Source organism: Schistocerca piceifrons, chromosome 7, assembly GCF_021461385.2.
Source record: "Schistocerca piceifrons isolate TAMUIC-IGC-003096 chromosome 7, iqSchPice1.1, whole genome shotgun sequence".
NCBI classification, from domain to species: Eukaryota; Metazoa; Arthropoda; class Insecta; order Orthoptera; family Acrididae; genus Schistocerca; species Schistocerca piceifrons.
This window is the reverse complement of record NC_060144.1, coordinates 422,734,674-422,762,503: the sequence shown is the minus strand read 5'-3', so window position 1 is coordinate 422,762,503 and position 27,830 is coordinate 422,734,674.

Sequence of the window (27,830 nt, the reverse complement as noted above, 5' to 3'; positions counted from 1 at the left end):
CTACTCGTTCCCGACATAAAAGGTTCTTAACAAACTGACAGACGGTCGGATAAGAAATGACAAAGGAAATATTCTTTTCGTGTGATAAAATTACAGATTAACAATTTTCAGATTTTGCCTTTATTTCGTCTTTGAAACCCTACTTCTTGCCAAATCTGATCGCTGTAGGTCAACAAGAATTACCTTGTAGGTTTTGAAGAGTGAGTTTGCGAGTATCAAATATGCGACACGCATAGCCTTATTTTTCGTTACCTTCATTTACAATCTTCGATGTTTTACACAGCCAAGAGACCATATGTGATACAACAAGAAGCTGATACGTCTACTCGTTCCTGACAAAATGGGTTCTTGACAGTCCGACAGACGGACAGACAAACAGACAACAAAGTGATCCTATAAGATACTGAGTGATGGAACACTAATTACTGAGGGAATATAAAAATTTAAGATTCCACCACAATTTACTCATTAAAGGTTAATCTTATGTTAAATATTTAACATAGTGAAACAAGTATTACAGTTAGAAACTCGGTATTTTTTTTTGAGGCAGGATACCTAAAGACGCGCAAACACTCAGACTACATTGATCCAGAATTTGAGAATGAGAGCATTTAGCGATTTCAGCCATCTAACTCATTTGTGAAGTAATCAGACGTTTTATTTCGTTTTATACTCGGGAGTCTGATTCTTTAAGCAATCGAGGGTTTACTGCCGTATGTAACTGTACAACGATACATCCGTACCTAAAGACTGGGAAGTTGACACAGGTCACACCAACAGACGAGGATGTAAATAAAAGTTTTCCAATGAGTTATTTAATCATAACTTTGACACCGATTTATAGAAGGATTTTGGAGCATAAAATGTGTTCTGTTACAATAAAATGGCACAAAAATATCTGTTCTCACATTAGCAGTACAGATTCAGTACACTTCAAACTTGTGAAACGCAAACGGCTCTTCTTTATTCACTCAAGTGTTACCGACAGTATTCTCAAGTTGATTTCAAAATTTCAGATACTTAGAAGCAGCACTAGGAGCTACTAATTAGACTGCGTGCATATGGGATATCGTCTGAGATGTGAGTTCCTGTCACAAAGGTCATAGTTTGTGGTATGTTACGGAAAGTCGTATAGTGAAACTGAAGTTATACCACGGTTTCGCAAAGTAGTTCATCTACATCAACATTTACGCAATTACCCCACTATTCACAATAATGTGCCTGGCAGAGAGTTCAATGAACCACCTTCAAGCTGTCTCTCTACCGTTCCACTCTCGAACGAGGCGCGGGAAAAACAAGCACTTACAATTTTCTGTGCGAGCTGTATGTGGGTGGGTGCTAAAAGAACGTTTTCGCAATCGGAGGAGAAAAATGGTGATAGAAATTTCATGAGAAGGTGCCGTCGCAACGAAAAACGCCTTTGTTTTAATGATTGCCACTCGCATTAACGTATCATGTCTTTGGCACTATCTCCCCTATTTCGCTATAATTCAAAACGAGCTGCCCTTATCTGAACTTCTTCGATGTCATCCGTCAGGCCCACCTGATGCGGGTCCCAGACCGCACAGCAATACTCCACAATAGGGCGGACAAGCGTAACGTAAGCAATCTATTTAGTAGACCTGTTGCACCTTTTAAGTATTCTGCCAATGCATCACAGTCTTTGGTTTGCTTTACCCACAGTATTTTCTATGTGACCATTTAAATTTAGGTTATTTGTAATTGTAATCCCTAAGTATTTAGTTGAGCCTACAGCCTTCAGATTTGTGTGGCTTTTCGCGTAATCGAAATTTTTCGGATTTCTTATAGTACTCATGTGAATAACTTCACGCTTTCCTTTATTCAGGGTGAACAATGGTTCAAATGGCTCTGAGCACTATGGGACTTAACATCTGAGGTCATCAGACCCCTAGAACGTAAAATTACGTAAACCTAACTAAACTAAGGACATCACACACATGCATGCCCGAAGCAGGATTCGAACCTGCGACCGTAGCAGCAGCGCAGTTGCGGACTGAAGTGCCTATAACCACTCGGCCACTCTGTCCGGCTATTCAGGGTCAATTGCCACTTTTCGCGCCATACAGATAACTTATCTAAATCATTTTGCAATTCGTTTGGTCATCTGATGACTTTACAAGACGGTAAATGACAGCGTCATCCGTAAACCATCTAAGACGGCTACTAAAATTGTCTCCCATTTCGATAATATAGATCAGGAACAATAGAGGCCCTATAACACTTGGTTGGGGAACGCCAAATATTACTTCTCTTTTAATCGATGACTTTCCTTCTATTAGTACGAACTGTGACCTTTCTGACCCGAATTCACGAATCCAGTGGCTCAACTGAGGCGACATTCCATAGGCACGCAGTTTGATTAGAAGACGCTTGTGTGGAATGATGTCTAAAGCCTTCTGGAAATCTAAAACTATGTGATCAACTTGACGTCCCATACCTATAGCAGTCATTACTTCGTGAGTATAAAGAGCTAGATGTGTTTCACACGAACGGTATTTTCTGAATCTGTACTGACTATGTGTCAATAAATCGTTTTCTACGAGGTACTTCATAATGTTCGAACGCAGTATATGTTCCAAAACTCTACAGCAAATCGACGTTAGTGACAATGGCCTGTAATTCAGCCGATTACTCCTACTTCTCTTTTTGGGTATTGATGTGACTCCAGCATATTCTGGAAGGTACCTGACTGGTATACAACCTGCACCGGAGGTCTTGCCTTTATTAAGTGATTTAAGCTACTTTGATACACCGAAGATATATGCTTCTATGTTTCTCATCTTGGCAGTTGTCTGGATTGGAATCCAGGAATATTTACTTCGTCTTCTTTGGTGAAGGAGTTTAATAACACTGCTTTAGTGGCACTGTCATCAGTCACTTCACCGTTGTCATCGCGCTGTGAAGGTATTGATTGTGTCTGGCCACTGGTGTGCTTTATGTATGACCAAAATCTCTTTGGGTTTTCTGCCAGATTCCAAGACAGAGTTTCGTTGGGGAAATTATTATCAGCAACACGCATTGAAGTACTGGCTATATTTCGAACTTCTGTAAAACTTCGCCAGTCTTGGGGATTGCTGTTGATACTATCTCTCCGAAATCATTCCACATCTTTTCTAGGCTTACATGATCAGATCGAAAGGAGCGAAGACTGTCTCTTAAAAAGGTGTTAAGAGAATTTTTATCGGCTCTTTAAAATAGAGGTTTGCGTTTCTTTTTGATGGTTGTAGGTATTACGGTATTCAGCCTAGCAGCAACTGCCCTGTTGTCGGTAATCCCTGTATTCCTCACGATACTCCCTATTCGTCCAGTATTATTCGCTGCTAAGAGGTCAAGTGTGCTTTCGTAACCCTTTACGCTTCGAGTGGGCTCATGAGCTAATCGTTCAAAATAATTTCCTGAGAAAGCATTGCCGCGTGGGTTTAGCCGAGCGGTCTAAGGCGCTGCAGTCATGGACTGTGCGGCCGGTCCCGACGGAGGTTCTAGTCCTCCCTTGGACGTGGGTGAGTGTGTTTGTCCTTAGGATAATTTAGGTTAAGTACTGTGTACGCTTAGGGACTGATGACCTTAGCAGTTAAGTCCTATAAGATTTCACACACATTTGAGCATTTTTGAGAAAGCATTCAGTACAATTTCGGATGAGATTTTATGCCAGCCGCCGGCTATTAACGTATAATTGTATCAGCATACCGAGGGTAGATTGAAATCACCACCAACTATAACAATATGAGTGGTCTACCTATTGGAAATGAGACTCAAGTTTTCTTTGAACTGTTCAGCAACTACATCTTCTGAGTCGAGGGGTCGGTAAAACGATCTAATTAATAGCTCAGTCCGATTGTCAAGTGTAACCTCTAACCATACTACTTCACAGGAACTATCCACTACAATTTCATTAGAAGGTAAACTACTTTTGACAGAAATGAATACTCCACCACCATCTGTATTTAATCTATCCTTTCTGAACACTGTTATGTTGCTTGAAAACATTTTTACTCAAGCTATTTCCAGCTTTACCCAGCTTTCTGTGCCTATAACTATTTGAACTTCAGTGCTTTCTATTAGGGCTTGGAGCTCTGGTTCTTTCTCAACACAGCTACGACAATTTACAACTACAATACCGATCTTTTCTACAAGTATCTTACTGTGTTTTACCCGCCCCCTTTTAGATGGAAGACCTTTCTGCGGTTTCCTGAGACCCTCTAAACTAAAAAACCACCCTGTCCCATCGACACAGTCCCCGCTACCCGCGTAGCCGCTTCCTGCAAGTAGTGGACTTCTGACCTGTAAGTGTAACCCGGAAACCCACGACCAGATGGCGAACGTCAAGTAATCTGCAGCCTATAGAGTCACATAACCTCCTGAGCCTCTGATTAAGACCCCCTTCTTGGCAGCCATGTTACTAAGGGGCTCCATTACGTGACCAACGTTGGAGCTCCCAGCTACCAGCAAACCCACCCTCTGTGAATGTCCAGAGCTTGTGGGCTGAGAAACTTCCTCTGGAACAGGGTGGACAACTGCATCCGGCTCGGAGACTTCGTCATCAACAGATATCGCCCGAAACTGGTTCGTCCAACGAACCTGGAGGCCCTACGATGGCCCCCTCGGAAAGTCTTTTGCTACCTGCCAGACTTTGGAATGACCTCCCATTCGACCAAGGTTGAGGGGTCAACCTCAGTCCACGTAGTAGCAGGACTGGGCAAAGCAAAAAAATGGCTCTGAGCACTATGGGACTCAACTGCTGAGGTCATTAGTCCCCTAGAACTTAGAACTAGTTAAACCTAACTAACCTAAGGACATCACAAACATCCATGCCCGAGGCAGGATTCGAACCTGCGACCGTAGCGGTCTTGCGGTTCCAGACTGCAGCGCCTTTAACCGCACGGCCACTTCGGCCGGCTGGGCAAAGCAGTGGACCAATTGTCGGACATGTGGAATGTGCTCGACGTCCCTCGCATCCCTGTATCTGACCACCCACAGTGATGCCCCTTGGCAGCAGCCTGAAGCTGTGTGACTGAAGCCAACATAGCCTGGAGCTGTGAGCGGAGCGTCACCAACTCAGCTCGCATCTGTACACAACAATCACAGTCCTTATCCATTACTGAAGCCACTACTGTTTGAAGCTCGTAAAAATATGTAGCAAACGAACGGTGTACTCAGTTTATTAGCAGCAGGAACTCGAGTTGCTCTCTCACTGACAGTCTATCTGACACTGGTACTCTGCTCATCTTAACTATTTAGGTCACAGTCAGAGGGGAGGTTTTTGATGTTTTGTAGATGATGCCACCGTTTACCATCTAGTATACTAACCAGAAGATCGAAACGAATTACAAAATGAGTTATACAGGATTTTTGTGTGGAGCGAAAAGTGGCAGGTTGATGTTGAATGGTAAAGGTGTGAAGTGATCCACAGGAATACTACAAAAAAATTCGCTACATTATGGATACACGATAGATCACATGAATTTAAAGGCCTTCCTTTCTACTAAATACCAATGGGCTTCAATTAAGAATGACTACAATTTAACCCTCACACAGAAAATGTGGAGAAGTGGAATCAGGTTTTGCATTTTATAATTTAAAAAACTTAAAAAATGCTACAGATCATCTAAACAGACTGCATACACGAGGACTGTCCCCTCTCTTATGTGATACTGCTGCACTTTTTGGGATTCTTGCAAATAGGATTGCTGCAGAACAACGAAAAAGCTCAAATCAGGGCAGTTTAGTATTCTCACAAAATTGGGTATAGAGTGTCACCAATATGATAAGAGAGTTCAGACGTGTTACGTTATGGCGAGATCTGTAACAGCACAGGTGGGCAACTGGCAGCCTGCACGTCAGACGAGGCCGGCGATTGATTTCAATCCGGCCCGCAGAAGAAATTCGCGGAAGAGAGCGTGGACGTATTAGAACACTGCAGCTGTTGAAATTGGAGGCAAACTATAATGAATTACCCGAAACCAGTTGTTTTTATAGGTGTATATCTTTCCGCTATCACATTTCAAGAAGTCTGGAATTCTAAATTGAAATTTTTACATTCACTTACGTGTCGTGCACATTGTTTCTTCACTAACGGAGTTGCAGTATTTTGAAACAGAAGTTTTTATAAATTGTTGTAAAGAAAGAAACAATGTTCACAGTGCGTATTGTAAAAAGTAAAGATCTGAGTGTACTGCCAAAAACGCTCGTTTATAAGGATAATTTTCTGGCGTGACGTCTCTGGAGAAGGTTGCTACTCGTTACTGCAAAACATTAATTTCACGGACACTATAATTTCGAATATATCTGCTAGGAGCGCAGCTGTCGCATCGCGTGACGAGGCGGCTGGCGAGCTTAATTAAGTACGTGAACCGGTCCCACGGGACACAAAAGGCTATTCGTGACTGTAATAGAGGGCACACATGAGTACGTTTTAGCTATTGGTGATGAACGCGTAAATTATTAGTTATAATTATAACAGTATGATGTATACATATTAATGCATCATTATTAAAGATCTATTTGGAATGTTTCCGTTCTGTTAGTGTGATCTTTGTTTCGTATTGCAAAATTTATGAATGTTGACCCAACAGCTTCTGAGGACAATGTAAACAGGAGGTCTGGCAAGCTACTGAAACTGAAATTGTGTCAGGATACTTTTCCTTAATATTGTGCCTATAATTACACTGCAATGACCAGCAGAGTGAAGGTCTTCTTACACTACATTGTTCTTAAAGAAAGTGGCTGCTTCACGAGGTATAATTCCACGGTAAGTAATGGTAAAGTATTTTACATCCCTATCACGTACGTTAACGTCATAAATTATTTTTGAATGTTCTCAATTGTTTTCGTACAATCCATGATTTAGATCACTGTCGTAAAATTACTGAAAGGACTCAGGCTAAAAACTGTCAGCTGCTTAGTTTAGAGCAAAGGACCCACTTGCAGTTTCTGCATTCTAGACAAGATGTAACTGAAGAGGCATTTATGTAATATTTTGAATGTGAAGACGACTCGTTATTAATAGCTTTGAAGTTGACGGTTTCGAGAGATTAGTTCATTCACGTTCGTTTCTACTTCTTTGGGTCGAAATACATTAAAGTGTATATTATTGTCTTTCTCTTATTCATACCAAAATTATAATTTTCGATGTCGCAAGTTTACTTAGTTTCCATTAAGTTAATACATTTTCTTTTTCTTTAAATAAGAACGAAATATTATCACCGTGTTTCTATACACTGCCGTGAAAAAAGTCATGGTATAGCGATATGCACACATACAGATTGCAGTACTACCGCGTACTCAAGATACAAGATGCATTGCCGGAGCTGTCATTTGTGGTCAGGGGATTAATGTGAAAAGGTGTCCGTCGTGACCATGGCCGCACCACGGCAATTAACAGACCTCGAACACGAAATGGTAGTTGGAGCTAGACACATGGGACATTCGATTTCTCGGAAATCGTTAGGGAATTCAGTATTCCGAAAATCACAGTATGAAGTGTGTGCAAACAATACCAAATTTCATGCATGACCCTCACCACCGGCAGCGTAGTGGCTAACGGGCTTCACTTATCTATCGAAAGAACTGGCGTTTTCAGAGATTGTCAGTGCCAGCAGAGGACCAACGCTGCGTCAAAGAAGCGCAGCAATTAATGTGAGACGTACGACGGACATGAGTGTTATGACAGTGCAGTGAAATTTGGTGTTAATGGACTATGCCTTGTTAACAGCACGAAATCGGCTACAATGCCACACTTGGCTGGTAACCATATCGGTTGGACCCTAGACTAGAGAAAAACCTTGGCCTGATCGGATGAGTCCCGTTTTCGGTTCTTAAGAGCTGATGGTAGCGCTCGAATTTAACGCAGACTTCGTGGAGTCATGGACCCAAGTTGTCAACAAGGCACTTCGGAAACCTGTGGTGACTCCATAAAAGTGTGGGCTGTGTTTACGTGACTCTAAATATTTACGTTTAGCTACTTGGAGACAGTCTTTAGCCACTTGTGGACTTTATGTTCCCATCCAACGACGGAACATATAAGGATGTCAATGCGCCATGTCACCGGGCCATAATCGTCCGCGATAGGTTTGAGGAACATCTCATACAATTCGTGCGAATGATTTGGCTACCCACATCGCCCGATTTGAATCCGATCGAACGTTTACAGAACGTAATGAAAAAGTCATTTCGTGCACAAAATTCTGCATCGGCAACAGTCTCACAATTATGGACGGTTTTAGAGGCAGCATTGCTCAACGTTTCTGCAGGGGACTTCCTACGACTTGGTGAGTGTATGCCGAGTCGAGTTGCTGCACAACGTCGTGGAAAAGCAGGCCCGAGGTGGTACTAGGAGGTTACCTATGACTTGTCACTTCAGGGTACTGTTTATTTATTTATATTGTATGAATGCAGGGTGTCTGTGTTCTCGGGCATGTCCGAACGTCCATACACCATGTCGAATGTTTGTTAGACATTGTTAACATACGCTTCCTAAAAATAAAAGACAAGGGAAATTAGAGCTCGTACTGAGGCGTTCAGACAGTCGTTTTCCCCTCGTGCTGTCCGTGAGTGAAACAGAGGGGAGAAATATGACTTTGGCGCCAATTGTGCCCTCCGCCACACACAGCTTCGTGACTAGCGGAGTATATATGTAGATGTAGATGTAGAATCGTGCAACAGTCATCGCTAACAGTCTAGACAGAAAATGAAATTGGTAACTTGCAACTTATTAACAGGAGCCATGATTTAGACGCTTCGTGCACCGTTATCAATTTTTCTGGATGTTTCTTATCTGACGACTACAGATATGTGTTTTCAAAGGGTGGAAATTTTGCCATAGCCCGCAAGTTGTGCTCACGGAAGAAATAATAGCGAATGTAGAAGCGGGGATTCGCAGTTTAGACAAGGTTACGGCTGAGGAAATCCGTATAGAAGCTGTAAGAATATTGTTTCGCGCAAAGCCTCCAAGCCAAAAAGTAATTTAACTGAGAGTGAGAGGAACGCCTTAAAAAATGCAACAATTTCTTTTTAATGTGACCGACTATTATAGTAAGACAAACGACTTATTAGATCTGCAAATATATAGTAAACTAAGTAAAGACCTCACTGACAAGGATCTTAGAACTGTTGTGCGGGTCCTCTATCGCAGAGAGCGTTCAGAAAAGTCTGTTCAGTTCACCTACGCTCGCACGAACACATTATGGATTGTGACAACGAAGGATTTCCCGGCGTCATAATTGATAATATTCTTCTGCGGTGTGCAGCAGGATCATAACGCCATCTTGACGCAATATTTCAGCGGTCCACCTGGCCGTCATCTTCAGGTGAGAGTGCCGGTACACGATCTCGCCGGAATTGACTTCTCAGCGCAAGCCTACGGCCCCTGTATAGGCCGCAGAAAGCCCACAACGCGTGCGCGAGAAGGTGCCGTAACTGGCCTCTAGCTCAAGTAAACACACTGCGCCCCAGTGGTGTAAACAGGCGAAATCGAGATATCGCAATCCAAAATTAAAAATTATTCCGGCGATCGAAACACAGACCGTTGTTTTTTATGTCTGATAACACCGGGCTCCAAGTCTTACTTAAAAGGTAACCCTTGTCTCTATTAATAAAATTATCAGATAACCGAATCTCTATGGAATCTTTTAAAACACAGTCCCAATAGCGAGATGCAGAGGCAACCATTCGTGTCTCGTCATTCAGCATTCTATGTCCCTCGGTGAGACAGGATTTTGAGGACATGGCGCTGAAGACGGCGTCTTTAAAACCATCCTAATTACGGAGGTACGTCGACGATAGATTTATGGTGTGGCCTCATTGGAGAGAAGCTATTAGCCGCCTCCAAGATCAAAAATGGTTCAAATGGCTCTGAGCACTATGGGACTTAACAGCTGAGGTCATCCGTCCCCTAGAACTCAAAACTAGTTAAACCTAACTAACCTAAGGACATCACTCACATCCATGCCCGAGGCAGGATTCGAACCTGCGACCGTAGTGGTCTCGCGGTTCCAGACTGACGTGCCTAGACCCGTAAGGCCACACCGGCCGGCCCTCCTAGATCATTTTAATTCTCTGCATCCTAGCACCAAGTTTACCATGGAGGTGGAAAGTGATGGAAAGCTCCTGTTTCTGGATGATCTGGTGTACAGAAAGGATGATGGGACGCTGGGACAAGGTGTTTATCGAAAGCCTACGCAAATGGACCGTTACCTGCATGCTTCTAGCTGTCATCTATCGTTCCAAAGTACGATGCTACTGCGGACGTTGGCGAGAAGATCTTATGCCATTTCAGACAGAGAAAGCTTGACACAAGAAGTGGACCATCTCAAGGTTGTGTTCAAGCAGAATGGCTACACAGATAAACAGATCCGTCGTTCTTTCCAGTTTGGACCTATCCCTGAACCACCAGAAGATACCTGCAAATCGGTGGCTTTTCTACCTATTGCTGGAAACATTTCCTCGAAAATAGGAAGAAATCTAAAAGGATATCATATCAAAAGTATTTTTCGTTTGCCAGCCAATATTAGAGCGCCTCTTGGCTCAGTTAAGGATGACTTCGGTTTGAGGAATCCCGGTGTGTACAAGATGCATTGCCATTGTGGGAAAGCTTATATTAGTCAGACAATCCGCCCACTCAGGACCGATGTGTTGAGCACCAGCGGCACACACGGTTGCTTCAGCCTGAGAAATCTGCAGTGGCGGAGCACTGTCTCACCGAGGGGCATAGAATGCAGTTTTACGAGACACAAATGGTTTCCCGTGCATCTCGCTATTGGGACTGTTTAAAAAGAATGCATAGATATTCGATTATCTGAAAATCTTACTAATAGAGACAAGGATTACCTTTTAAGTAAGACTTGGAGCCTGGTGTTAACAGACATTAAAAAACAACGGCCTGTGTTTCGCTTGTCGGAATAATTTTTAATTTTTGAGAGCGATATCTCGGTTTCGCCTGTTTACATCACTCGGGCGCTGTATGTTTACTTGCGCCAGAGGGCAGTTACGGCACCTTCTCGCGCACGCGTTGTGGGCGTTTTGTGGCCTATATAAGGGCCACCACTTGCGCTGAGAAGTCAGTTCCGGCGAGATCGTCTACCAGCACTCTCACCTGAAGATGGCGGCCAGTTAGACCGCTGAAGTATTGTGTCAAGATGACGTTATGATCCGGCTGCACACCCGAGAAAAATATTAACACATTATGGATTGCCGAAGGTGCGCAAAGAACATGTTCCTCTAAGGTCTATAGTGAGTGGTATTGGTTTGCCCGCCTATTCGATTGACAAGTTCTTGAAAACATTATTACGACTTTATGTGGGCTCATTGGTTTCGTATATCAAGAAATCGGCAAATTTTATCATTAAATTAAAGGGCATACTGGTATAGCCGGAGGACATATTAGTTAGGTTTGTTGTGGTGTCGCTATTCACTATGCTTCAACTCAGTGAAGTGTTGCAATAGCCGAATCAGAATTTTCCTCCCGATGTTACGGAACTGTTTAAATATTGTCTCACAACCAAGTATTTCTAATAGAATGAATAGTTCTATGAACAGGCGGATGGTGTCGCTAGGGGAGCTCCTTCAGCTCGGTTATAGCGAACATCTTTATGGAAGAATTCGAGGAGCATTCATTGGAAACTTCGAACAAGAACAGAATATTTGGTTCTGTTACGTGGATGACACGTTTGTTTTGTGGCGGCTAGGCTGGGACAAACTGTACCGTTTTCACAAACATCCGAACGGGATCAATTCGAAGATTCAGTTTACGAAGGAGGAGGAGGCAAACGAAAGATTAAATTTTCTCGATGTACTAGTTTTCAAGAAGAAGATGGTAGCTTGGGCCACACAGTTTATCGAAAACCCACGCGCACAGACCGTTACCCACACCGAGATTCGAACCCACAAATAAAGCGAGGCGTCAAAAAAAAAAAAAAAAAATAAAAAAAATAAAGAGTTGGCCACTAGAGCAAGGAAAATCAGTGAACCAGAGCTGCTTTATGCGGAAGTGAAACGTCTCACCACTGCATTACTCAAGAACGGCTATTCGTTCGCTGAGGTGAAAAGAGAAATCACAGTGATGCTCAAGCAACGGTGAAACGGAAAGTTTTCCCGCCTTCATTAAGGACGTTACTTACGGCATAGGAAAAGTCCTGAGAAAGTGGAACAACTCAATAATTTACACACCCACACGGAAGATACAAGGTCATCTACAGTTGCCCAAGGGTGCTCTCCAACAGCTCGAAAAAGCTTAGCCGCGCGGGATTAGCCGAGCGGTCTAGGGCGCTGCAGTCATGGACTGTGCGGCTGGTCCCGGCGGAGGCTCGAGTCCTCCCTCGGGCATGGGTGTGTGTGTTTGTCCTTAGGATAATTTAGGTTAATTAGCGTGTAAGCTTATGGACTGATGACCTTATCACTTTAGTCCCACAAGATTTCACACACATTTGACCATTTATTTAAAAAAAAAGATTGGAGTTATAGGATGCCTTGTAGTTGTGGGAAGGTGTACGTGGGTCCTACAAAAATAAGTCAAAAAACGACTCGAAGAGAACAAGGGCAATTGCAGAAAACGGGAGACTGACAGATCAGCTGTTGCATGTTTGACAGATCAGCTGTTGCGGAACATGCTTTGCAGCCAGGTCTCATTCATTCATTTTGAGCGGACTCAAGTACTGGCAGCGGATACCAGGAAAGGCTGTACAGAGAGGCCATACTGATTGTGAAACATCCTAGGAATGTTAATAGAAAGGAGGAGAACGTGAAATTGAATGACATTTGGATTCCGTTGCTGAAGGAGATGTAAAACAGTTTTCCACCATGTGACGATAGTATCAGCGGACGACAGCAGTATGTAGGGAAGCAGCCTACTCACGCTTTGGTAAATTCACATCAGTTTCGACTGTGTGCCAGCCAGTCTGCTGTAACTAGCTCTGACGTCATAAATGTTGCGCAATACCTTAAAAATCAAGCAAATGACCTGAAACGTTTCTAGCATGTCAGGAATAATACTAAATTAATGTGTGATAAATATCAGTTCGATAACTTCAGCCATTTTCGAAATTTGGACGTTTTTCTGAAAAAAATCATTGGCGCAACAGAAAAGAGCTAGAGACTTCAAAATTTATATTTAGATTTATCTTTCATAATGATTTAATAAAAACAGTACTTTGGATTTCACAAATTAAGATTTTAGTGGAAATTCATGATTTTCTGGTTTTCGTCTCAAAACTGAAGGAAGCAAGATAGATTAAGTAGGCTAATAAATAAGGCTAGGATGTTTAGATTTAAATAGGTTGGAGGTCCGCTATGACTATGAAGATGTGAAAAGTTTCTTTTGAATACCTATAAAATTATAGCGATAGCGGATCTCAAAAGGGCCAGTTCAGAGCTCATCTACTGCGTGCAGTGTAATTTAATTAATTCTCTCGCCCAAAATATTTAACTTAGCCACGTCAAAATGTTATTATCAATACTTACCTGCGTGCTGAATGCACATTTAAGTTAAGAGCTTCATCGGCCATCAGCAAAAGAAGCTATAAATTGTTATGTAACTTGAAGTGGTGCGTTACTAGCCCAGCGGCTAGTCGGGAGAGCCGATTTGATCAGGCGTTCCCTTAGCCGTCCGCACCGCGGCTTTATATATAAGAACGCTGCGTGAGGAAGGAAGGCCACAGTTCTCTCCAGATGCTGAATAACACGCCATCTGTGTCGGGAGTCGCGTCGCATCGGTATCACTGCTACAAACAGCCTCCGATGCTGTATTAAGTTACTAGAGGTACGTGGAACCATGAAATCATTTCAAGAGAAGGGTTAATTCTGGGATGATTTTCATTATCTAGCTTCAGTTTGCGTATTGTCGTATTTTCACGTGCCGTCGCGGGACAGACATTCCACCAATTATTTAGCGTGGCGTTTGATGCATTACTCTCATCAAATTATGGTGAGCATTCATTTCAACATTTAATTCGGACATTTATAGTTGCATCAGCGCATTAGACTCAGAACTGCTCTGTTAGTTAGGTTGTAGGGATACTTGTGTTTTTTATCAGTGAATTTCAGAATATACTCAACTATTTTGGAAAATCGTTTTTGATTACAAATCCCGGACCATCTCCTAATTCCTCAGAGCTATAAGCTGCAGCTATAATGGTATTCTCAGATGAAGTGGGCACTAGGAACTCTAATTACAGGCTTCACGTTTTGTTAAATCACTTTCTGGGTGCTAAAAAGTAGAGAGCCAGTGTTGAGAACGGCGAAAGTCAGCATTAACAACATTCTAAAAGCCTGAAACTGATTCAACATGCAAGCAATTATACAGCAATTTTTATTTTTCAACTTATTCGCCGCCCCACATACGGTGCATCGGCCGGGAAATAAACTGAGTAAAAGTGAAAGTGATTTTTAACTATTCGGATTCGTGACTGAAATGCGACACGCAGCTGAGTAGTAGAACAGTGAAAGTGTTACGAGTGCATGTGGTCGACGCAATTGGATTAACAACGCATCTGGATTGACGGAGCTGGCACTGAGTCTAGCGGTGCTGCCGGCATCGCGAGAAGCCAGTTTCGCCGCATCGCAGTCGTCCGCCGGAGCAGCCGGAACCGCGCCTGCAATTGCGGGCCACGCAAACACACAACATCCGTCGGAGTGCCGTCTGCAGTTCAGCGCGCTACGGCGCATTAGCAATCCCGGTGCGCCGCGCGGACAACGTCGTGCAGAAGGAACTAAGTTAAGTAAAAAGCTGTTAAAAATTTTACTAACCGGCACTAAAAGACTGTCGGCGATGGAACCGCCAAAAGAAACGGAGTTTAAACTTAAATTAGAACCTATGTCTGTTGAGGGAAATGTAAATTGAGACAACGTTTCAAGTATAAACATGCATGAAAGTAGTAATGTTAAAGTGAAATATGAAGTATTGTCTCCTGACAGTAGTGTGCGAAGGGGCAATGATTCAATAATAGAGACCCCTGTAGTAAAGCAGAAAGTAGAAATTGCAAATTTATTGGATGATAGTTTCTCTGATGAATTAAAAATGAAACAGTCATCAGAGATGGTAGAGTTTAAGAAGGAGAAGTTAGATATGACTAATCAATCAGAAGTTTCATTTAGTTTTGATGATTCCGGTATTGGAGCTAGTTTTTTGTCACCTGAGTGTGATAAAAAGCCAGCTAGTAAGCAACCCAAAGATGCTGGGGCTATCGATTTAAATGTTATATTACAAGCAATAGCTGCCAGTAATGCACAAATGACAGCCGAGTTAAAGTCTGAAATAAGTGAACAGGTCAAAAGCAGTAATGCTGAATTAAAGTCTGAAATAACTGAGGTTAAAAAAAACAGTAATGCTGAATTGAAGTCTGAGATTGTGACCAGCCAAACAAATTTTAATAAACGATTGGAGGTAATGGACGATACCTTCAAGGCTGGTTGCAATAAGTTGAAAGAGGATCCAGACAGTTTGAATTATAAAATTGATTACAACCATGAGGATATTAAGAAAAAGGTTGCTCAACGATTTTCTGAAATGTATAAAACAGTAAAATCCGAAGTTGCTGAGGTTCGCAAGGACTTCCAAATGGAAGATGCGAAGCTGGAGCACAAGTTAACAGAAAAGATCGAGGCGGAGTCTGAACTGTGCTCAGATAGATTTAAAGATGTTAATATAAAAGTAAACATATGTCAAGCAGACATAGATGCAATCTAAACTGATACTACTCATATTGTACAAAGAGTAGATAATGTGAAAATGAAAGTAGAAAATATAAGTACTAACATTGAGAGTAAAGTAGCTTCAGTAACTTCTTGTAATGGTAGTATACAACAAGTTGTAGCTGCAAACGCCGCTTTTATCGGGTGTCGGCAGTTCTTGCGGTTTGATCCAGATAAAAATATCCACCCGCTAGATTTCTGGAACGATTTTGAAGATGTGATTCCACCAACTTGGTCTGAACGAGAGAAAATCTCATTTATTACAAGCCATTTATCAGGTGACGCCATGCGTTGGTCAGCTGATAAAATGTTGAAGTGTAATACATTAGCGGAGTTTAAAACAGCTTTCATTAATGAGTATTGGTCTAGTAACAAGCAAAATGAAGTGTTGAGAGAATTTTGGAGTGGAAAACGCTTCAATGCAGGCAAGGAATCTATTAAAGAATTTGCTAGGTCATGGATTTCACGTTTGTCACATTTGGACGAAAAGCTGAAACCTGAAATTATAATACTGGGTCTTGAAGCCAAACTGCCATGGTACTGGCAAACTAGAATTATATCTGCCCCTAGAGACAATCTTGATCGTTTCATTGAATATTTGGAACGTGTAGAACGTGTTGCTGCCAATGAGGAGCAAGCATGTAATAACAGAAATGCCAATAATAATAATAGTAATTTTAGGAAAGAGCAAAATGGCAATGTAAATATCAGAACAGTAGGTGTTCGCCATCCTAAGAGAGGTAGGAATAGGGGAAATAATTATCAGAACCAACAATGGCATCCAAATGACAGTAATGTTGTTCCAAACAGAATTATGCAGGTAAACAACAGCGCGGAAAGCAATGGTATGCCAGCTAACTATAATGAAACTAAAGGAAACAGTAGTAGGCCGAGGCAGGAAAACTAGTTCCCGTCTATGAGGACACTGGCGCTCACCAGGCGGTTACTTTTCCTAAGCCAGTAGTTAAGGGAATTGGTAAGACAAATCAGAGTACTCAAACTGAACAGATGGATGAAGTGTCGGTAGCATCTAAGGATACAACAGAAATATTAGATCACTCACAGTATTTGATAGATACCGTGTTAGAGACCCTTTCTAAGTGGGAAGAGAAAGAGAAGGCACAGCAGTGTAACGATAGGGAGGAGCTACAAAATACTGAATTGACAGGTGAAGAAGCAGAAGAAATTCATGCTTATATTTACGATGAAGATGATGTGCTCTTATCTAAAGTGCCTGGGCAGGATGTTGATAATGTACTAATAGATTTAGGACAGGAGGTAAGTGAGAATGTAGAGGGTAGGCTGTTGAGGGTCGATGAACCCAGTAGCTGTGACCAATTGTCACTTGAGAAGGAAACCGACGATAATGGTGAAAGTGGTTTAGCTGTAACTAATGTTATGCCCGGTCTGGAGGCGCAGAATCGCCCAGACTACAGTAATTTGGGTCATGTTCAGCAAACTAAATGTAATGAAGTCGTGCAGTGTTTCGATTTGAAATTAATAGACCGACTGGAAAAGGAAGCTGAAAATGTAATTCAGGAAACCCCTACACACTGTGACCTAAATGTAATGAAGACAGATGTCGATCACTTTAGTTGGAGACAAATTCTAAAGGAACTACTAGATGAATTTGAGGAACCACCTGTACAACCTAGAATAAGCCACCTTATAATAATAGTGAATATGTTGGGTATCAAAGTACGTTGTCTCATAGACAGTGGAAGTGAGGTGAGTGCAATATCTCAGTCCTTCTTTGATGCATTACCTGGTAAAGACAAGCTTACAGTAATGAGGGTGTCAGGACTAAGAATAATTGGTGCTACTGGCAAGGTGTCAAAAACGGTAAAGCAAGAAGCTTTGCTGCCCTTTAACATTAATGGTAATTTAATTGATCATCCATGTTTAATTGTAAACAATCTCAGTATTGAGGTTTTAATTGGCATAGATTTCTTGTCAAAATATCAGAGTGTTGTTGACTTTGAAAGAAGCCAATTAAAAATGGTCTTGCCGATAACCGGAGTAATTGTAGTACCTTTTAGTGATAAACATGCAGTAACTGATCATGAAACTTGGGAGCTGCCTATACGAGTTCTGAAAAATAGGAGGTATTGGGACGAAGGTGTTAACCTTAGTAACAGTAAGCTGAACACAGAAGAAGAAGAAGAAGCAATTATTTTAGACAAAATTGAAGCTAAATTGCAGGAAATCGATAAGATTTCAGCCAATCAGAAGGAAGAACTGAGACAGGTTCTAAAAAGGCATCATAAAGTATTTTCAGATCGATGTGGCGTGGTCAAAGGTTATGAATGAATGCTGTAGGGAGGAGGTTGTTCTGTAACCTCTACACAGTGTGGCAGCTGTCCAGTCCCAGCTGTGTGAGATCTTCTTTCCCTTTCAGGTCTCACTCATTCTTCCTCTTTCCTGTCCTCAAAAATTTCGACCTTTTCTTTCCAAATACAAAAATTTTCCGTTATGGCTATCAAGCCAGCATTAAGCTAATGAATGCTGTAGGGAGGAGGTTGTTCTGTAACCTCTACACAGTGTGGCAGCTGTGCAGTCCCAGCTGTGTGAGATCTTCTTTCCCTTTCAGGTCTCACTCGTTCTTCCTCTTTCCTGTCCTCAAAAATTTCGACCTCTTCTTTCATATATTAAATTTTCCGGTATGGTTATCAATACAGCATTAAACCAATGAATGCTGTAGGGAGGAGGTTGTTCTGTAACCTCTACACAGCGTGGCAGCTGTGCAGTCCCAGCTGTGTGAGAACTTCTTTCCATATCAGGTCTCACTCATTCTTCATCTTTCCCATCCACAAAAATTTCGACCTCTTCTTTCCAGACATGAAAATTTTCTGTCATGGCTATCAAGCCATGAGTTATGTAACCATTCTATCTACCGATTAGTGAAGAAAAATACCTAATGTGACAAACCTAATAGTGACAAACAATAGAGAAGTATGACGTAATTAAGATACAAATGTATTTGAGTAACAATTATGTATAGTACCCTGGTAATATAGTAAGTACAAAGTGTGGTTTTATTGGAAATGGTCCACCAACAGTAATTTAAAAAGATATATCAGTTCATTTATAAGCAGGATCTGAAGTGGTAGTGAAACCTAGTGTATGCATTTGAGCTAACTAAGAAATAGTAAAAGAGATTGCTTAGTGTTAGGAAAAATATGCAGATAAGTTATGAGATTAAACTCACCTGGTGTAGCAAGGAGAGGCAGTGTAATAGAATTGAGCAGTGTTTGTGGTTGAGACGTGAAGGACACGTCCCTGAAGTATTTATAAGGTTGGAGCTGGCCATTATTTTAGTGTAGGGTGTGACAGGATACACCTACACGTATTGAGGTTATGAGTTGGAGGCGTGAATGCGACCATAGGTACCCTTATGTTAGATGAGACAGAGCAGCTCATGGTGTCCTATAGGTTTAAGGAATTTAGCATTACGCTCGTCCATAATTACTTGATGCACTTTAGTGGTAGGTCTGAGAGAGACTACCTGAGGTTTCAGCGTCCAATCGAGTGGAAATGGATTGCCATGTGAGCAAACTAATCAGCTGCAATACACTATGAATATGAAATGAATGTGCTATCCTATGCTTTAAATATTAATAGAGTGAGTGTTAAATAAGTACATACACTAGCAAAATAAATAAATAACATATTGACAGACGTGAAACATTATTTTAGCTCAGCATAAATACACTTCAAAGTAAGTAAGTACCTAATTGCAGACGTGGAACTGACAACAGCAGAGGACCAATAAATAGATTTAGTAGTCAACTAAACGTAGTGTGTTTTGAACACTCACAACTGTACTATTACCAAAAGTTACTCACATGTACAAAGAAGCTGAGAAAACAACCACTAATCATACTCATACTATCTCTAAGAATAAGGTAATCAAAGATGAGTCAGTTAAGTGCTTAAAATACAAATGTATCAGGAATGTACCGAGCATTGGTTCAGTGTTCCGGCCCAGAAATAATAAATTCAGATTAAATTTGATTTATGAATGTATGCCTTAGGAGCATAAATTTTCTCTAGTACATGACTAACGGCGTTTGGAGCCTTTTGTTTACCGATTTTATGACAATTAAGTAACCACGAGAATAAAATTGAAAAAATTCTGTTAACTTTGTTACAGCAAAATATTGAAGGATAAAATGTATATATCCCCATTTCATTGTGACCCACCCATAGATATTGAGCAGAGTCTGAGGCACTCTTTTTGTTTGTTCTACAGGACAAACCAGATAATGGCGGCCTAGTAGCTGCGTGAAAGCGTGGAGTGACTTGGACATAACTCACAGTGACCCCTCCCCTTTCCCCCATGTAACTTAGAGAGAACGTGAAGGACGCACACCATAGCAACTTCCCCTCCTCTACCCTTGTGAATGGAAGTGTAGGACGCCAGCCAAAGCGGCTACAACCACGTGTGTAAAAATTATTTGTGAACTTTTCTTTCAGGTTTAGAAAAGACTGCTAAGAGATAATCATCTGTTTATGTATCATATAATTTTCTTTGAATTTGTGTATGTAAAAATGTATTTAATGTATTTAATGGATCTAAGATTTTCATAATTTTTCAATTTGTATGTGTTTGTTTGTCTAAGGTAATATGTATGCCAAAATATTTCATTGACTTTGCTTAAAATTTTGAGTAATGACATTGTTTAAAAGGCAGTGAACATGCCCACAATTTAAATAATTAATGTAGGTAATCAGTTTTCTTTAATGTTTCTACATGTTTATATTTCAATTTTGATTTTTCATCGGGAGTTAAACTGTACTCTTGCTTCCCTTTTTGTAATAAATTTTTTTTTCGTTCATTAACATTCATAAACAAAAAATTGAAGTAGAGGGTGATGTAGGGAAGCAGCCTACTCACGCTGTAGTAAATTCACATCAGTTTCCATTGTGTGCCAGCCAGTATGATGTAACGAGCTCTGACGTCATAAATGTTGCGCAATACCTTAAAAATCAAGCAAATGACCTAAAACTTTTCTAGCATGTCAGGAATAATACTAAATTAATGTGTGATAAATATCAGTTCGATAACTTCAGCCATTTTCGAAATTTGGACGTTTTTCTGAAAAAATCATTGGCGCAACAGAAAAGAGCTAGAGACTTCAAAATTTATATTTAGATTCATCTTTCATAATGATTTAATAAAAACAGTATTTTGGATTTCACAAATTAAGATTTTAGTGGAAATTCATGATTTTCTGGTTTTCGTTTCAAAACTGAAGGAAGCAAGATAGATTAAGAAGGCTAATAAATAAGGCTAGGATGTTTAGATTTAAATAGGTTGGAGGTCCGCTATGACTATGAAGATGTGAAAAGTTTCTTTTGAATACCTATAAAATTATAGCGATAGCGGATCTCAAAAGGGCCAGTTCAGAGCTCATCTACTGCGTGCAGTGTAATTTAATTAATTCTCTCGCCCAAAATATTTAACTTAGCCACTTCAAAATGTTATTATCAATACTTACCTGCGTGCTGAATGCACATTTAAGTTAAGAGCTTCATCGGCCATCAGCAAAAGAAGCTATAAATTATTATGTAACTTGAAGTGGTGCGTTACTAGCCCAGCGGCTAGTCGGGAGAGCCGATTTGATCAGGCGTTCCCTTAGCCGTCCGCACCGCGGCTTTATATATAAGAACGCTGCGCGAGGAAGGAAGGCCCCAGTTCTCTCCAGATGCTGAATAACACGCCATCTGTGTCGGGAGTCGCGTCGCATCGGTATCACTGCTACAAACAGCCTCGGGTGCCGTATTAAGTTACTAGAGGTACGTGGAACCATGAAATCATTTCAAGAGAAGGGTTAATTCTGGGATGATTTTCATTATCTAGCTTCAGTTTGCGTATTGTCGTATTTTCACGTGCCGTCGCGGGACAGACATTCTACCAGTTATTTAGTGTGGCGTTTGGTGAATTACTCTCATTAAATTATGGCGAGCATTCATTTCAACATTTAATTCGGACATTTATAGTTGCATCAGCGCATTAGACTCAGAACTGCTCTGTTAGTTAGGTTGTAGGGATACTTGTGTTTTTTATCAGTGAATTTCAGAATATACTCAACTATTTTGGAAAATCGTTTTTGATTAGAAATCACGGACAATCTCCTAATTCCTCAGAGCTATAAGCTGCAGCTATAATGGTATTCTCAGATGAAGTGGGCACTAGGAACTCTAATTACAGACTTCATGTTTTGTTAAATCACTTTCTGGGTGCTAAAAAGTAAATAGAGAGCCAGTGTTGAGAACGGCGAAAGACAGCATTAACAACATTCTAAAAGCCTGAAACTGATTCAACATGCAAGCAATTATACAGCAATTTTTATTTTTACAACTTATTCGCCGCCCCACAAGTAGACAACGGCCTCTTGCACTCACGTATTCAAAACATGTGATGTCACGCCACTGCGCGGAAGCGGAATTATGCCGTAGTTAGTAGCGCGTCCGTGTGTGAGTCGGACATTCAACAAAGCTACGTTCCCCATTGAGAATCTCCACCGCCGATGGGGTGAAACGTCGGGTTGTGAAGTAAATTCCCTTAGACGACGGCATCATAGCCCGGAATATTTTATTAATTGTGACCATTCCGGCAGTAAGTTTACATTCTACAATCCGTAGAAATATTTCGTGATCAGTAAATCGAAATATTACTACCTGGATCAAGAAAATATACTGGGGTGACCGAAGTCATGGGTTACCTTCGAATATCGTGTAGGACATCCTTGTGCCCGCCATAGTCAAGCACCACGGCGTGGCATCGTCTAGACAATTTATTGGAAGTCCACTGCAGAAATATTTAGTTATGGTGCTTTAAAGCCATTCAGAAATGCAAAAGTGTTGTCAATACATGATTTTTGAAAGAGCTAACCTTCCAAATACGCCCTGTAAGTGTTCGATGGGACTCAAGTCGGGTGGTCTGAGTGGCCATATCATTCGATCGAACTGTTCTTCAAACCAGTCGGAAACAACTGTGGCCCGGTTACATGGTGCATTGTCGTCCATAATAATTCCACTGATCTTTGGTGACATGAAGTACATGAATCGCTGCAAGAGGTCTCCAAGTAGACGAAAATAAACATTTACAGTGAATGATCGGTTCAATTGGGCCACCAACAACATCCACAGTGCCTTGTCGACAAATTGGGTTCATGGCTTCGTGCTGTCTGAGCCACACTCGAAACCTACCATCAGCCCTTACCAACCGAAATCGTGACTTACCTGACCAGACGACGGTTTTCCATTCGTTTAGGGACCCCACTGATACGGTCACGAGCACAGGAGAGGTGCTACAGGTGATATCGTGCAGCTGTCACAGGCACTCGCGTCGGTCACCTGCTGCCATTGCCCATTAACGCCAAATTTCGCCGCACTTTCCTAACGGATACGTTCGTAGTACGTCCCACAATAGTTTCTGAGGTTTTTTCACGCAGTGTTGTTTGTGTGATACCATTGACAACCTACGGAAAGGACCTGCTCTTTGTAGTTAATTGGAGGCCGTGGGCCACTGCGTTGTCGAGTGTGAGGGTCCGGTCTGAAATTTGGTATTTTCGGTGCTACCTTTGCACTGTGGATGTCTGAATATTGAATTCTATAACGATTTTCGAAATGGAACGCCCCGTGTGTCTAGCACCAACTACGACTCCACGTTCAAGGTCTGTTACTTCCCGTCATGTGGCCATAATCACGTCGGACACCTTTTCACATGAATGACCTGGGTACAAATGACAGCCCCGACAATAGGCAGCCCCTTTATACCTTGTGTACGCACTACCACCGCCATCTGCAAATGTGCGTATTGTTATCACGTGACCTTTGTTACCTCAGTGTAAGGCGTCTGCATGACATCCAATGAAACTGATAGTTTACGGAAAACGGATCAAATTAGTAGATACTAGGAGAAGGAGAATAAGGAGGAGGAGGGGATTGGAGTTTAACTTCTCGTCGACAAAGAGGTCATTAGACACGGAGCACAAGTTCGGGCTAGAAAATCAGCGGTGTCGTTTCGCAGAATAATTTCAAGGTGAAGCAGTTTAGGGAAATCACGGATAAACTAAATTAGGATGGCTGAACGAAGGTTAGAACCATCGTCCTCCTGAAAATGAGTCCAGTGTGCTAAGCACTGCGCCACCTCGCTCGGTCAGTAGATTCTAGTTACAATATTTAACGCTCAGTCCGCGCAGAGAGTGGGCCATGGGAAGATAGCTACAACAGTCAACGTAATAGTTATCTTCCATTTTGTAGATCGTTTTTACAGGTCATTTGTCCTGATTATTTCGGGTACCCTGATCTGTAAACCGAACGTTGACATGCAAGGGGAACTTGAAATATTAATTACAGTGAGCTATCCGAAACAGTTCTGTCTGTCACACATTGTAGGGGAAATTGCCATTTCTATGGATTCTAAAGAAACTGTTTACAACTGCCATTTTTGTTAAATTTAGTGTTCCTGTTAACGGCCTCATATTAGAGCTACAAATCTCGCCCGTCTCATGCGATATTGCTGCACTCAGTGACTCGACACAACCCCGCCACATATGAGTGATATGCCTAGCAATTTGAACCAGTATTGCGAACGCCACATATGAGTGATATGCCTAGCAATTTGAACCAGTATTGCGAACGCCACTGTGCCAAGAGTTTCTGCAGTGGAAAGTAATTTGCCGTGTTTAGCAGCAGTCGCAGTTTGTATGCTTATCTCCACGCACATGTGCAAAAAATAAATGTGAAGTAACGTGAATTGTAATTGACTCTACTTGTTCAGAACCGCTTTTGTTGGGAACCGTACGTTAGCTACAAAAGAAGTTAAATTTTTCGCTGACGCCAGCTTTGCTGTGTACGTCATTGCAGTGTGCGAATGCAAAGAGATTTTTTGTTTATTATTCCTCAATTCCTATTTTATTCATTTGTTTTATAGTTTTACCACGAGTATTTACACATTTCGTTCTGCAGTACTGATGTGCCTGTAGAAGTGTCAATAGCAGTATTAATGATTGCCAGAACTCTTATTATAAACTGTATGAGGGAGAGTTTAATTATACGAAATGACAACGGACATCGAGCTTTGCTGTCTAATGGATGTGCCCTGAAGATTTAAATTAAAATGTACACTGGTATCGTTACTAAATTCTCTTTGGAAGTTAAAAGCCTTAATATTCAGTGTAAGTGTTTCACAAATAACTCATCGTCAGACTGAGCCTAGTGTATTGTGCGGCACAAACATCTAAAAGGAAATTCACTACAAAAGCGGAGGATATCTTTTGAATTACTTGTTAGTACAAATAGTAATTCCCGACTTCTTTCCACTTCTCAATGTTGTTCATGGTCCCTGAATAGTTTTAAATTGTAACGAAGTGTTCCTTTTCAAAGTGGTTAAAGCAAGATGAAACAAAACTGCACAACCACGCTTAGCAACTATAGAAATGAGTGGCAGTCATGTTGCCAGAACTCGCATTTAACCAGCTAGGCAGCAATTTCTTGAAGCACGAATTACATAAGATCCATCAGATTGCCTGGGATTTCCATGTGGCTAGTTACCAGCTACCGATTGCTGCGATTTGCATATACACCTGGGGTCTACGAAGCGGTCGCCCAAGCGACAGCTTGCTGCGATCCGTCTCTCTTGTGTGGGACCCATTACAGATAGCACACCACAGATTTCTCTGGCTACTGATGATTCTGAGAGCAGAATCCTGCGAGCGGCTCTTAGCACGTTGGCTTCTGAGACAAGCGCCGCCCTGTTCTCCAGAATAGCCAGCTTAAAGCTTATTAAAGAAAACGAACATGTAGTGAGATGAGGTGAAAGTTGATGGTGGGTCGTTAGAAGGACGAGGTGCTGCTTCTTAGTTTGCTTTTATAAATAATGATGTAAGTTTCTCACATGTTTTCTGCTATTGCAAATACTTCTCCCTTATTGCACTGGGACAAAGTTGAATAAGAGCACTGCGTGTCTAGTGAATAAGATCCTTGACTCTGTGTTTAGTTTTATCTGTGGATGTTAAGAATTGTGGCGAGCAGCTGAGTCTTTCTGTGAAAGAAATCTCTGTTTGCGAATCTGGGTGACACTATCTGGAATACTTTATTACGCAGAGGAATACTGACATACAGTATTTTCTTGTTTTTTGCAATGATGAAGATTTTGGAGGAACTGTAAACATGTATTCGTAATTATTGTAAACAGAGAATTTTGTTGGTTGTTAGAGGCTTCTTATGCTGTGCTGTCTATTCTTTAATAATTAGAGTTTGATTTCTTAAAAACGATTGTCTGCAAAGTACAACCTACCTTTAACGTTCTTTTCTAGATTTTGAATTTTTATCGTGTGTATGCTGCACTTAGCGTCATACTAAGGAGCAGATTACTTCTGACAAAATGACTAGAGTACTGCTGATCGGTATTTTCTTTCGAGAAAGACAGTACACCAGACACACACGCACAGACTCACACACACACACACACACACACACACACACACACACACACACACACACACACACACACAAAGAATCTACATGCTGAGAAAGAGATAAGTCATTTTCATTTCAGGACATACCTCACCCTGCATTCGTGTGCAAACAGTGTGTAGTTAGGATTGTAAGACGTCATGCTTGCAAGCACATTAATCTTCAGTGAACATGTTTGCTAATTTCAAACAGTTATTTTATCCGGGTAGAACAGTACTTTTAATTTCCAAGATATTCTTAATGTAACATTGCATTTCATATTACGCATCGTTCATAATGTGTTTCGGTACTGTGTTTTAGGTATATAGTTTTCATGTAGCATACAGTTAGTGTCCTTTGGCATTTAATCAAATTCATTTTCTTCTAATTTCACATTCAAATAAAATACTTAAAGTACACGTTATATGAGGAGAAAATTTTCTAAATCAATATATTCTATTCTGTTCCCCAACAAACAGACGAAATCTTACACGTATCGACCCCTTTCGTCTGTGATAGTCTTCTGGATTTTTTCCGTGGCGATGGAGTTAAACTGAAACACAGTTTCTCAACAAAAAGTCAACGCAACGCGCTTCTTCTATCAGCTATAGTAATTTCATTGACATATTTATATCTGATTTATATCTGAACGTGACGATATTTCCTGCGTAGGCAGACAATACCATAACTCAAGTGTAAAAGTTCAGTGTTACCCAGATTTTTTTCACTTAGGTTGAACCACTGAAGAATTAGTTTTTATGATGACACTAGGCAGAGATGAGAAACAAGAATAAAAAGATGTATTTTGTCATAAAACGAATATTTAAATGAACTAATCCGTCATGTTATCTTCGTTTTTGCATTTTAGCACTTATTAATTAATACACTTTGCATAGCTTAGCTTAGTATTGTGAAATATGTATAATGTCGTTGTTTGATATGACTGTTACTTAACATAGGTTTTGTCTCTTGTGAACACATCCATTACACAATCAATGGTGCACCAACAAATTTTTCACACTGCTATCCTATTGACATTTTGTGATTACACTGTGTACCTTCTCTTCTTATTGTGTCACACTTGGCTTTTGTTACTGCATCGCTTTCATGATGAAACTTTCGTGTATGATTTGTCGTAGCCTAAGAATGTGTTCTTCATTTCATTTACTGATTTAACATGATTATTTTTTGCCAGGTATATGTTGGATAAGGTACTTTGCTCCATTTCCTTCAGAATGAAATATTTGTCATGTTCGTAAGTGTATTATAAAGAGTTTGGCTGCATTTCTTTTCTGACGAGCTATTTTTTTTTCTCGTGTACAATTATTTGTAGTGTGGCACCTATAGTTTTATGACAGTTCACTTAGGATAAGCGTTTAGTGTTGGAGGCTATAAATAAAATAAATACCATGACATAACAGAATTATGAGGAATTGTGTAGGAAGAGTGTACATTGAAAATGTAACAGATGAAACTAGAAATTAGAAATAAATGTGACTATAATATGGAAATGGAAATGAGTGTAGGCAGGTTGAATAACGATTCTATAATGTGGTTATGATGTGGTGATCATGAAATCCAGACCAACTGATATGATATTTTTGACAGATGTATTGATATGAAAGGTAGTATTATGCGAGTACGATGATTTGGCGCGAAAA